This window comes from Pristiophorus japonicus, chromosome 19, assembly GCF_044704955.1.
Source record: "Pristiophorus japonicus isolate sPriJap1 chromosome 19, sPriJap1.hap1, whole genome shotgun sequence".
NCBI classification, from domain to species: domain Eukaryota; kingdom Metazoa; phylum Chordata; class Chondrichthyes; family Pristiophoridae; genus Pristiophorus; species Pristiophorus japonicus.
This window is the reverse complement of record NC_091995.1, coordinates 92,971,869-92,985,394: the sequence shown is the minus strand read 5'-3', so window position 1 is coordinate 92,985,394 and position 13,526 is coordinate 92,971,869. Positions and strand designations below refer to the sequence as shown.

Sequence of the window (13,526 nt, the reverse complement as noted above, 5' to 3'; positions counted from 1 at the left end):
CCTCTGTTTGTGCGACCATCCAGCTCATTTCTACCATCCAGCTTCCACACTTCTGGACTCGGGATCTAGAAGGTGTCAACTGGGTCGCACCTCCGCCTCGGAGTCAGAGTGGGTTCGAGTCCCACTCCATGGACTCCCAGTGCAGTACAGAGGGAGCGCCGCACTGTCGGAGGTGCCGTCTTTCGGAGGAGACGTTAAACTGAGGCCCCGTCTGTTCTCTCAGGTGGATGTAAAAGTTCCCACGGCACTATTTCGAAGAGGAGAAGGGGGAGTTCTCCCCGGTGTCCTGGGGCCAATATTTATCCCTCAATCAACATCACTGAAACAGATTATCTGGGTCATTATCACATTGATGTTTGTGGGAGCTTGCTGTGCGCAAATTGGCTGCCGCGTTTCCTACATTACAACAGTGACTACACTCCCAAAAGTACTTCATTGGATGTAAAGTGTTTTGGGACATCCGATGGTTGTGAAAGGTGCTATATAAATGCAAGTCTTTCTTCTTTCTCACACAAGCCTGTCCTCCCACTGAATCAGCAGCCGGCCCACTGGGAACGGTGAATGAGAAACCGCTGGATTTTACTTGGAACTTACAGCACAGGGATAGGCCCGATCGCAGTGAGGACAGGTTGGGGGCATTACGGGTGCCCTCAGCACCACTGAACTGCGGAGAAAACAACAAAAATTCAGCCCGGCCTCTCGCTCCCGGGGACTATCCAGCGATGCCGTCGGGGAAGTCCGCTGATTGTGGACGTTGGGCTGGGAGAGGACGGGGCTCGGCTGTGATGCTTCCATTGTCAAATAGCCTAGTGAAGCTCCTCATCTGGGGTTGTGAGGGATGGCTGCTCTGGAGAGTCGCTGGTGGGCTAACAGTGCCCATAGAAAACTCTTTCTGTAATCTCCTCCAGCCCCCCGACCCCCCCCGCATCGAGATGTCTGCCCTCCTGAGCATCCCAGATTTGAATCGCTGAATCATTGGTGGCCGTGCCTTCAGCTGCCTGGGCCCTAAGCTCTGGAATTCCCTCCCTATACCTTTCCGCCTCTCTTTCCTCCTTTAAGCTGCTCTTTAAAACCTACCTCTTTCACCAAGCTTTTGGTTGCCTGCCCTCGTATTTCCTCGTGCGGCTGGTGCCAAATTTTGTTCGATAACGCTCCTGTGAAGTACCTTGGGACGTTTTACGACATTAAAGGCACTATATAAATGCAAATTGTATCTTCAGGAAAGGAGGGCAGAAGAAAGGAGAATACTTGTGGGTGGGTTGAGAGAAACGTTTTAATGCCCCAAGCAGCGAGCCTCGAGCAGACAGCTCGTCCCAGCATGGGGTCGGTTTAATTGAATGACTGTAGAATCTAGTACATGTTCCATTCACTCCTACAGCATCAAAACCACGCAATTTTAAATTCATTCATTCGCGAGATGTGGGCATCGCTGGCAAGGCTGTGCCTAGTTGCCGGTTTTTGATACAACTGAGCAGCCCACAAGGCCGCTTCAGAGGGCAGTCAAGAGCCAACCAACATTGGTTTAGGCCTGGAGTCACGTATGGGCCCAAACCAGATAAGGACCGACAGATTTCCCTCAGAGGACATTAGTGAACCAACTGTATTTTTTTTAAACCTACAACTTGATAGTCACTTTCCCTTTTAGGATTCTATGGGGGATTGACAAGGTAGCTGCTGAGAGGATGTTTCCCCCAGGCTGGAGTGTCTAGAACCAGGGGTCACAGTCTCAGGATAAGGGGGCGGCCATTTAGGACTGAGACGAGGAGAATTGTCTTCACTCAGAGGGTGGTGAATCTTTGGAATCCTTTGGAGGCTCAGTCTTTGAGTATATTCAAGGCTGAGATCGCTAGATTTTTGGAGTCTCGAGGAATCAAGGGATCGGATGGGAAAGTGGAGTTAGAAACATAGAAACATAGAAAATAGGTGCAGGAGTAGGCCATTTGGCCCTTCTAGCCTGCACCGCCATTCAATGAGTTCATGGCTGAACATGCAACTTCAGTACCCCATTCCTGCTTTCTCACCATACATCAGCCATGATCTCACTGAACAACGGAGCAGGCTCAAGGGTTGTAGGGCCTACTCCTGCTCCTAATTCTTATGTTACATACGGACAATGACAGACAGGTAAAGACCCTCTGGCCCCTCAAGCCTGTCCCACACAATTGCGATACCTTGTGTATCACAACATGTATACGACACCCGGCTTTTTAAGCTGAATTCAAACACTCAACCTGCCAAACGGTGTGATTTGAACGTGCACCGTCTGGATTATTAGTGCAGGAACGTGACCACAACCCTACTGCACCCCAACAGCAGCTTTGTGACAGAACGGACACCGCGGATTGGGGTGAAAGGCCAAGTGGTGGGGTCACAGAGGTCACGGCCTCTCAGACAGCACGGGTACCCCCGGGACACAACCCCTAAAGCCACGGCAACACATTGAACAAAGCATGAAAGGGAATGTCTACCATTCGCCAATTGAGCCCAGCGTGTTCGGGCCTGGTGCAATACTCCAGGGCCCATGCTCACCGAGGCTAGCCTGTTGCAGCAGCTACACGCTCTGTGCACAGGCTCCATTAACCTGGTCTCCACATCACAGAAATTTACGGCCCATCCTGTCTGTGCCGGCCGACAAAGAGCTACCCGGCCTAATCCCACTTTCCAGCTCTTGGTCTGTAGCCCTGCAGGTTACGGCACTTCAGGTGCACATCCAAGTATTTTTTAAATGTGGTGAGGGTTTCTGCCTCTACCACCCTTTCAGGCAGTGAGTTCCAGACCCCCACCACCCTCTGGGTGAAGAAATTTCCCCTCAAAGCTCCTCTAATCCTTCTACAAATTACTTTAAATCTATGCCCCCTGGTTATTGGCCCCCCTGCGAAGGGAAATAGGTCCTTCCTATCCACTCCCCTCATAATGTTATACACCTCAATAAGGTCTCCCCTCAGCCACCTCTGTTCCAAGGAAAACCACCCCAGCCTATCCAATCTTTCCTCATAGCTAAAATTCTCCAGTCCTGGCAACATCCTCATAAATCTCCTCTGTACCCATTCTAAAATATCATTTATTTTTCAAAGTGCAAATCTTATTTCAGGACATTCCATCTCTGTCTTGTCTCTGTGGGCCCACAAGAAAGCAGCAAGTAAAACGGTCTCAACACATTTTGATGTCCACCTACTTCTGTTTCCGCCCCTGCATCAGCCCATCTGATTCAGAAACCCCCACCCAGGCCTTCGTTACCTCCAGACTCGGTTATTGCAATTCTCTCCTGGCCGGCCTCCCACTCTCCGTAAACATTAGATCGTCCAAAGGTCGGCTGCCCCGTGTCCTAACTCGCACCGAGTCCCGCTCACCCATCACCCCCTGTGCTCGCTGCCCCATGTCCTAACTCGCACCAAGTCCCGCTCACCAATCACCCCCTGTGCTCGCTGCCCCGTGTCCTAACGCGCACCGAGTCCCGCTTACCAATCACCCCCTGTGCTCGCTGCCCCGTGTCCTAACGCGCACCAAGTCCCGCTCACCCATCACCCCCTGTGCTCGCTGCCCCGTGTCCTAACTCGCACCGAGTCCCACTCACCCATCACCCCCTGTGCTCGCTGCCCCGTGTCCTAACTCGCACCGAGTCCCACTCACCCATCACCCCCTGTGCTCGCTGCCCCGTGTCCTAACTCGCACCGAGTCCCACTCACCCATCACCCCCTGTGCTCGCTGACCTACACTGACTCCCGGTTAAGCAACGCCTCCATTTTAAAATTCTCATCCTCATTTTCAAATCCCTCCATGGCCCCCTCCCACCCCCCCCAACAATGTCTCTGTAACCGCACCCCCCCCGCCCCCCACCCCTCCGCCCGAGATCTCTGCGATCGTCCAATTCTGTCATCCTGCACCTCAGAGTCAGAAGGTTGTGGGATTATACCTGCTCTAGGATTTGAGCATATTGTCTAAGCTGACACTCCAGCTGAGGGAGTGAAACTGTGTATTCCATCCACCTGAACTGTGAGAAACAATCAGAGAAAGAAAGACTTGCATTTATGTAGCGCCTTTCACGACCACTGGACATCTCAAAGCAGTTTACAGACAATGGAGTGTAGTCACTGTTGTAATGTGGGAAACGCAGCAGCCAACTTGCGCACAGCAAGCTCCCACACACAGCAATATGATAATGACCAGATAATCTGCTTTTGTGATGTTGATTGAGGGATAAATAATGGCCCCAGGACACCGGGGATAACTCCCCCTGCTCTTCTTCGAAATAATGATGTAGGATCTTTTCCGTCCGACTGAGGGGGCAGACGGGGCCTTGGTTTAACGTCTCATCCAAAAGCGAGAGCATTCTTCAGCAAATCCGAGGCCCTGTCTGCCTGTTGCTGTGATTCATGTTGATGCCAAAGATCCCAGTGCGCGCTTTGAAGAGGAGCAGGGAGGTCTGGCTACCTTCCATCTCTCAAATACCACCACGTCTGTGCGATTTTGCACTTGCCTGGATCTCTGCACTTCAAAGTCATTCACTGCACACTCAGATGTGATAAGACACTGCATGGAAGTACATTTTTAATCACAGTATGAAGGAGCTCAAAATACTCACAGAAAATACAGTATGAAAATGCTCCAGAGGTTTAATCAGACAAGCGAATCTTACCCACCCACCACCCATTGTTCCCTGTCAGCTGCATACTGTTCCGCGTGGTCTGTTTCTTTTAGCACACCGTCCCTTTAAGTTTCTGTGCACGCGCGGTATTTACAATGGAAAAGCCGGTGAATGGCCAATGTGGTATCGTGTAGATTACTGCGTGGCCACACGGCTTAGAGGGAACATTGCCAGCAACACACTCAGCAGAGGGGGCAGGCGGGAAATCAGAAATATTTCTACAGCATCCAACAAACATTATAATAAGAACATAAGAAATGAGAGTAGGCCATTCGGCCCCTCGAGCCTGCTCCACCATTCAATAAGATCATGGCTGCTCTTCCACCTCAACTCCACTTTCCTGCACTGTCCCCATATCCCTTGATTCCCTTAATATCCAAAAATCTATCGATCACTATCTTGAATATACTCAATGACTGAGCCTCCACAGCCCTCTGGGGCAGAGAATTCCAAAGATTCACCACCCTTTGAGTGAAGAAATTTCTCCTCATCTCAGTCCTAAATGGCCGACCCCTTATCCTGAGACTGTGACCCCTGGTTCAAGACTTCCCAGCCCGGGGGAAACAGCCTCCCTGCATCTACCCTGTCAAGCCCTGTAAGAATGTTATATGTTTCAATGAGGTCACCTCTCATTCTTCTAAACTCTAGAGAATATAGACCTAGTCTACTCAATCTCTCATAGGACAATCCCCCCATCCCAGGAATCAGTCTGGTGAACCTTCGTTGCACTCCCTCGATGGCAAGTATATCCTTCCTTAGGTAAGGAGACCAATACTCCAGGTGTGGTCTCACCAGGGCCCTGTATAATTTATAATTATATTCTGCATCTCTTTCATTGTGTGCCAGTTGTGCAATTGGATGATTAGTGCGACAGGAAAGGGCCTGTACCAGGCAGTGAGTTGGATCATTTAAGACTGCCCTCAAAAGAATGAAGGCGGCGGTTTGGAGAAATATTTTGATGTAGCGAGGGGGCTGTTAGGACTTGGAACGCCCTACCTGACACGGCAGAATTCGCAATAGCGTTTTAAAAGGGAAGCAGATAAATATTTTAAAGGAAAACATTTTAAAGGGGCACGGGGTTGGGAATAAATGGACTGCTCTTTCAGATTCGATGAAACATGCTTTCCAACAGGTAAACGGTGACGGGTGCTCGGTAATATTCCCATTTAAGCTGCGCAGCTCTCCCAACCTCCTGCGTAGCCGGCTTTTCAATTCAAACAGCAGCCTGCGCACGGTATTTATAAAGGACAGAGCAGGCCCTTAAAGGGACCGCGTACCCCCCCAAAAAATAAGAGGGAATGGTGAATCTGAAACCTTCTGCGAGTAAGGGTGAGGTACCATACTGGTTATGTTACTGAGCCAGTAATCCAGAGGCCCGCACTAATGATCCAGAGACACGAGTTCAAATCCCACCTCGGCAGCTGGGGAATTTAAATTCAATTAATTTTTAAAATCTGGAATAAAAAGCTAGTGTCGGAAATGGTGACCCTGAAACTACCGGATTGTCGGAAAAACCCATCTAGTTCACTAATGTCCCTTTAGGGAAGGAAATCTGCCGCCCTTACCCGGTCTGGCCTGTACGTGACTCCAGACCCACAAAGGACACCAACAATATTCCAACAGTGGATAGTCATGGGGCTATAGCGGGGAGGAACTTAACACAATCACAATCACTAAGGAGGTGGTACTCAGTAAGATAATGGGGCTAAAGGCAGATAAATCCCCTGGACTTGATGGTTTGCATCCTAGGGTCTTAAGAGAAGTAGCGGCAGGGATTGTGGATGCATTGGTTGTAATTTACCAAAATTCCCTGGATTCTGGGGAGGTCCCAGCAGATTGGAAAACTGCAACTGTAACGCCCCTATTTAAAAAAGGAGGCAGACAAAAAGCAGGAAACTATAGACTAGTTAGCCTAACATCCGTGGTTGGGAAAATGTTGGGAGTCCATTACAAAAGTAGTAGCAGGACATTTGGAAAAGCAAAATTCGGTCAGGCAGAGTCAGCATGGATTTAGGGTTTAGTGTAACATAGTTTGCTGACGATATAAAGATGGGAGGAAAAGCAATGTGTGAGAACACAAAAAATCTGCAAAAGGACATAGACAGGCTAAGTGAGCGGCCAAAAATTTGGCAGATGGAGTATAATGTTGGAAAGTGTGAGGTCATGCACTTTGGCAGAAAAAAATAAAAGAGCAAGTTATTATTTAAATGGAGAAAGATTGCAAAGTGCTGCAGTACGGCAGGACCTGGGGTACTTGTGCATGAAACACAAAAGGATTGTATGCAGGTACAGCAAGTGATCAGGGAGGCCAATGGAATGTTGGCCTTTATTGCAAAGGAGATGGAGTATAAAAGCAGGGAAGTCTTGCTACAGCTATGCAGGGTATTGGTGAGGCCACACCTGGAATACTGCGTGCAGTTTTGGTTTCCATATTTACGAAAGGATATACTTGCTTTGGAGGCAGTTCAGAGAAGGTTCACTGGGTTGATTCCGGGGATGAGGGGGTTGACTTATAAGGAAAGGTTTAGTAGGTTGGGCCTCTACTCATTGGAATTCAGAAAAATGAGAGATGATCTTATCGAAATGGATAAGATTATGAGGGGGCTTGTCAAGGTGGATGCAGAGAGGATGTTTCCACTGATGGGGAGACTAGAACTCGAGGGCATAATCTTAGAATAAGAGGCCACCCATTTAAAACTGAGATGAGGAGAAATTTCTTCTCTCAGAGGGTTGTAAATCTGTGGAATTCGCTGCCTAAGACAGAAATAGACAGTTTCTTAAATGATAAGGGGTTATGGGGAGCGGGCAGGGAAGTGGAGCTGAGTCCATGATCAGATCAGCCATGATCTTTTTGAATGGCGGAGCAGGCTTGAGGGGCCGTATGGACTACTCCTGCTCCTATTTCTTATGTTCTTATTTTTTAATGTGGTTGACTCTTAACTGCGCCCCCGAAATGGCCCAGCGAGCCACTGAGTTGTATAAAGTGGCTCACCACCACTTCCTCTCGGCCAATTAGGGATGGGCAATAAGTGCTGGGATAATCTAACTACACTAAGCTAGGTGTTTTATTTCCCCCCCCCCACAGATATTAGCTGGCATGGTTCAAACTTACACATCACACTGTACTGAAACCGCTGCCTCTACACTCACTGGATGAATAATTAGGATCACTGGGTGTGGCAGCAAGAGGTGATCGGGTGAACTGAACTAATCCCTCAGAAGAACGAAAACATTGAACTGCAAAATATATAAGGACGGCCCCTGGGAGCAAAGGTCCCGCTGATTTTTTTTGGGGGGGGGGGGGGGGTTGCACGGCCCCTTTAAATTATCGCGCATGAGCATGTTTTTCCCCCATTTAAAAGCCAGCAAGCAGCCTGCGCAGGAACTCCACAGTGTCAGCCGTGGGTCTGTGGGCAGCACTCTCACCTCTGAGTCAGAAGGATGTGGGTTCAAGTCCCACTCCAGAGACTTGAGTACAAAAGTCTAGGCTGACACCGCAGTGCAGTACTGAGGGAACGCCGCACTGTCGGAGGGGCAGTACTGAGGGAGGGTCGCACTGTCGGAGGGGCAGTACTGAGGGAATGCCGCACTGTCGGAGGGGCAGTACTGAGGGAGTGCCGCACTGTCGGAGGGGCAGTACTGAGGGAGTGCCGCACTGTCGGAGGGGCAGTACTGAGGGAATGCCGCACTGTCGGAGGGGCAGTACTGAGGGAGTGCCGCACTGTCGGAGGGGCAGTACTGAGGGAGTGCCGCACTGTCGGAGGGGCAGTACTGAGGGAGCGTGGCACTGTCGGAGGGGTGGTACTGAGGGAGCGCCGCACTGTCGGAGGGGCACCATTTTTCGGATGAGACGTTACACCGAGGCCCCGTCTGCTCTCCCAGGTGGATGTAAAAGATCCCACGGCACTATTTTGAAGAAGAGCAGGGGAGTTATCCCCGGTGTCCTGGGGCCAATATTTATGCCTCAATCAACATTTTAAAAAATTATCTGGTCATTATCACATTGCTATTTGTGGGAGCTTGCTGTGCGCAAATTGGCTGTCGCGTTTCCCACATTACAACAGTGACTACACTTCAAAAGTACTTCATTGGCTGTGGATGTGGTGTATTTGGACTTTCAAAAGGCTTTTGACAAGGTCCCTCACAAGAGATTGGTGTGCAAAGTCAAAGCGCATTGGGGGTAATGTACTGACGTGGATAGAGAACTGGTTGGCAGACAGGAAGCAGAGAGTCGGGATAAATGGGTATTTTTCAGAATGGCAGGCAGTGACTAGTGGAGTGCCGCAGGGCTCAGTGCTGGGACCTGTGGAAATGTACTTTTAAAGTTGCATACACTGTTTCATGTACCCTTTTGCAATAAAACAAAATGGAGTCCCGAACCTGCCAGATGCTTCTGCAGCAAACAGTCTGTTTGAATAAACACGCTAACCTTGACTGAAACTGCTGATAGCTGACTAATAACCACCAGACAACAGAAAGGCTGTCCTGCTGAGATAAGTACCACCCATTGTGCTCCCCTGTATTATCAATAGTCTGTCGCTATGAAGGGCTGGTTAAAGGTTGTAAAGATGCAGCACCAATTCACCCCCTAAGAGATGATCAAATTACCGGCCATTATCTCAACTACAGAACTCATCCAAAATATGCAAGAAGCCAATTACCCAATCAACCACTATGGAAATCATGGGCCCAAATAGATGGCCAAGAAACTGGACAATCCTAAAACAATGCAAAACCAGTGATAGCACATTATCACACCCTAATCGAGTTACTGCTGACTAGCCCACCAAAAACACTGACAAAGGAGACATTTGAAAATATGTAAAAGACTCAGACAAGGATGTGGTAATCATTAACTGATTGGAGAACTCTTTATCTGTTTTCGCTGACTGCAAAGGCAGAACCAATACACAGGATGGAACCATAACTTGTTTGTTCTACTGTATAAATATATTGTGAACCTGTACCACAGTGAGAGTCTCCGCTTAGCCTTTGACTGAGTGGGACTCTCCCTTGCTGCAAGTAAAACTTATTAAAGGAACATCTACCGGAGCTGATTGTGTTAGAGTCTTATATTGAGAGTCGAGATTTCGACAGTTACTTCTTGGAGGTTCCAGCGAGATCGCTTACTCTCTACTCTGAGTGAACAGGTGCCGGCATAGTGCCTCTTCAGTGAAGGGCTTAACTGGCCAGAATAAGATGAGTCTTTTGCTCACAAGGGGTCTCTTTACTGTTGAATCGCATGTGTAATCTGTTGTCCACAGTGGAGGTACTGCGATCTACGAGACTCGAAATTTAAGAGCTAAAGTTATTTTTGTAATCATTTCGTTCTCAGCTTGTAGGCTGAAGGGATCTGATCCTGAAAATATCCGATCTTGAAACAGCCCGGGGAGATTTTCATTAGTAAAAGGTAAGAAGAGAGCTATCGATCGATTATCCTTGTGTGATAGGATCAGGGTCCTTGTGTGATAGGACCATAAAGGGAATTTTATTAAGATTATCCTTGTTTGATAGGATAATAGAAGTCCCTAAAGGAAAGTTCCTTGTGTGATAGGACTGCCTTAGAAGGGACAGGGTCCTTGTGTGATTGGACCATAAGGGGAATTTTATTAAGATAAGTTAAGGACTAGGTCTGTAGTGGCGTACAACGCAGACTGATAATTGACTATTTGTTTAGATAGAGTTTAAGGCTATGATTTGTATACCCGCGTGAATGTTCATTGTCCTAGTTGTCCTTGTTATACTGTTGTGTTCAATACTTTTGTGCGACATTGCAATTAGGGAAATGGGAAGAATCACTGGGGAAAATTGTGATTCGGAAAAACAAGGATTGATTGAGAAAAGAAACAGTAACTGATTGATCAACTACGGTTGGTTCGTGTCAACATATCTCACACACCCAGACTGAGCCCGAATTAAGAGCCTTTTCAGGCCACGTGACGGCCAGGAGAAGTGGGCGTAGAGAACTCGGTTGACCGAAAGGATTGTGAGATCAGAAACTGTGAAAAATCTCAATCATCCAGAATGGATGCCAGAGCAAGTAAAACACCACCAAAGGGCACACCAGCCTATTTTATGCTCCAGAATTGTGGTCAGTCTTCAATTGACCACTTAAAAAAAAAGGGTAAAATGGACAAAGGGTGAAAACAGGCCATTTCCATCCGGTGGTTCATTCAATTTAGAAAGAATAACGTGTCTAGGAGTGTCTTACAGACAGAGACCCAGGTAGAAGAGGTAAAAAGAAAGCAATAGAAAAGGCCTGGGTTCCGATTCTTCGAGCCCATGTAAAATTAACAGAGGAAGTAAATCAATATGTAAGAAAAAGAAAAAGAAAACCCGATAGTGACTATCTTAAGTGAAGTATGGATCCAAAAATAGAGCCGGCCAAACAATAAACTTTGTTGAATGAAGAAAGACTTTTGTGAATCTCTGTCTTTGAATGAAAGTGCTTGTGTGATTTTTGACTGCGGAATATTTGAGGTGGAAATTAATGAATTTTTTGTGTGTCTGAAAGCCTGTTTGAGAAAACGGTGGAGCTGCCTGCTGTTTTAGCTCCACCCACTTTTTCGGACAGAGTGAAAGTTTTTTTTTAAACCCTTTGTAGTGTTGTCCCTGTATGTGGGAAGTTTTAAGATAGTGTGAACCTAGAATTGAATTACATTTTAAGTTAGAAACGCAGGTGTGGATTTATTCGGATGATTTTGACACGCTCACTTGTCAAAAGAAAACACGTAATCATTGATTACATTGGGTTGAAAGACAATAAATTTAGTCTAGGAATGAGATAAAGAACGGAGAAGGGAAGTTGTAATGCCTTTAAAAAAAAAAAGCCTGTGTGGGTCTCTCGAGGCTGGGGAAGGACACCCCCATTTTGCTTTGTGTAAAACCTTGACACGAAAGCTTCTAGCTCAGTAAAAAGAGTTTTAAATAAAAGATTGGCAGTACAATATTTGAATTGGGATTTTGAGATATTTCAGGTGATTCTCCTCGATAAACATTTTGGTTGTATTGGAAAATCTTGGGTTTGGAAGTCTTTTTAATAAAATTACACAACTACTGCGTCAGAAGCTGAAGCTTAAAAAGATATAATTTATGAGACACTATCATAAAATTGAAGTTACAGAGCAAAAGATTGGAGTTTTTGATGTTCAGCTTCTAAAACAGAAGTTGGGCACACAATTATAAAACAAGTACTTTGCATTCTGTGATCTGTGAATCACTATAAGCATAAATGAGAAGTCAGATTTAAAAAAAAACAGTATCACCATATTTGACATTTTGTAATCCAACAATAAATACAAATACTACAAAAGGGGATGCAGGTGTCATTGTTTCCACTAAGGAAAAATAATTGCTCAGATCAATTAATGATGTGCTGGCCTTTCAGTCACAGGCCAGTATGGAGGAGGTGTTGACCTGGACAAAAGATCAATGCTATAAAAATCCAGAAGGAATATGGGTTTACCACGACGGCCGCGTGGTGGTGCCCAAATCCTTACTTCCATGGATTGCCCGATGTGTTCATACATTCACACATGCGGGCAAAGGGGGGATGGCAGATTATATTTTGGCAACTTGGTATGCACCAGGTATTTCGGCAATTGTAAAACAAATCTGTGAAAATTGTGTTACCTGTCAGACAATGAATCCAGGTAAGATGGAAAAAGTAGAATCTGCCTCCCACCCAAATCCAATGGGGCCTTTTGTACATTTACAAATGGATTTTATTGAATTACCTATGTGTATGGGATTTAAGCATGTATTAGTTATTGTAGATGTGTTCTCTAGATGGATTGAAGCCTTTCCATGTAAAAAGGCCGATGCCACTACTGTTGCTAAATTTTTGTCAAAAGAAATCGTACCGCGCTTCGGAATTCCTGCTAAGCTTTCTAGTGATAATGGGTCACATTTCACGGGAACGGTTATAAAAGAAATGTGTAAAGCTTTACAGATTGATCAATGTTTTCATTGCAGTTATCATCCACAATCAATTGGACTTGTTGAAAGATATAATGAAATGCTTAAAAATAAGTGAGCAAAATTATGCAATGACACTGGACTAAAATGGGTAGAACTGCTGCCCTTAGCCTTGATGGTAATTCGATCTGCAACCAACAGAACAGGCCTGTCACCGCATGAGATAGTTATGGGACGTCCCCAATGACTACCTTTTACAGCACCGTTTACTGCAAAACAAATGGACATCCATAAAATGGAAGAAAATATGTTGAATTATTATATTGCGCTAACCAAATGTATTTCCGGCTTTCATTCGCAGGTAAAAGCTCAAGTTGAGCCAGCGGAAGGAATGTGTCTGGAGCCCGGAGAATTCGTTTACATCAAAATCTTTAAAAGAAAAAGCAGTCTATAACCAAGATTTGAAGGACCATACCAGGTCTTGCTGGCGACTAATACTGCAATCAAGGTAAAAGACCAACATGGATCCATTGCAAAAGGGCACCCGACCAGGAGGAAGGGAAGAAGGAGCCAGAGGAACAGAAAAAGGAAGAACGAATAAGGAACTGTACGGACTATGGGGACTGATCGTACAGTTCCTTATTCGTTAGTACTATCAGTCCCCATAATCCGTACAGTTCCTTATTCGTTAGTACTGACTATGGAGACTGATAGTGCTAATGAATAAGGAACTGTACGGACTATGGGGACTGATAGTGCTATGCTTAACAGGGTTGTGCCTTGCATTATTAATAGTACCAGGGGTACAGAAACGTGAACAAAGGGAACTACAGGAAAATGTATTTATGGCGCTGAGTCATAAGTATGCTCAAAAAAGAAACTTGTCTAATTGTTGGATATGTTCCCATGTACCTGTCCACCCCGAAGGGGGTATTCCCCAAAGATCCGTCCCCTTTAATGAATC

At 46.4% G+C, this 13,526-nt stretch overlaps 1 protein-coding gene across 1 annotated transcript in view; it reads right to left on the bottom strand.

Annotated features, from left to right (window-relative positions):
* Nucleotides 1-13,526, bottom strand: part of ube2m (ubiquitin conjugating enzyme E2 M) — an 84,320-nt gene that overhangs the window by 13,518 nt on the left and 57,276 nt on the right. The gene's annotated exons all lie outside the window — the stretch shown is intronic.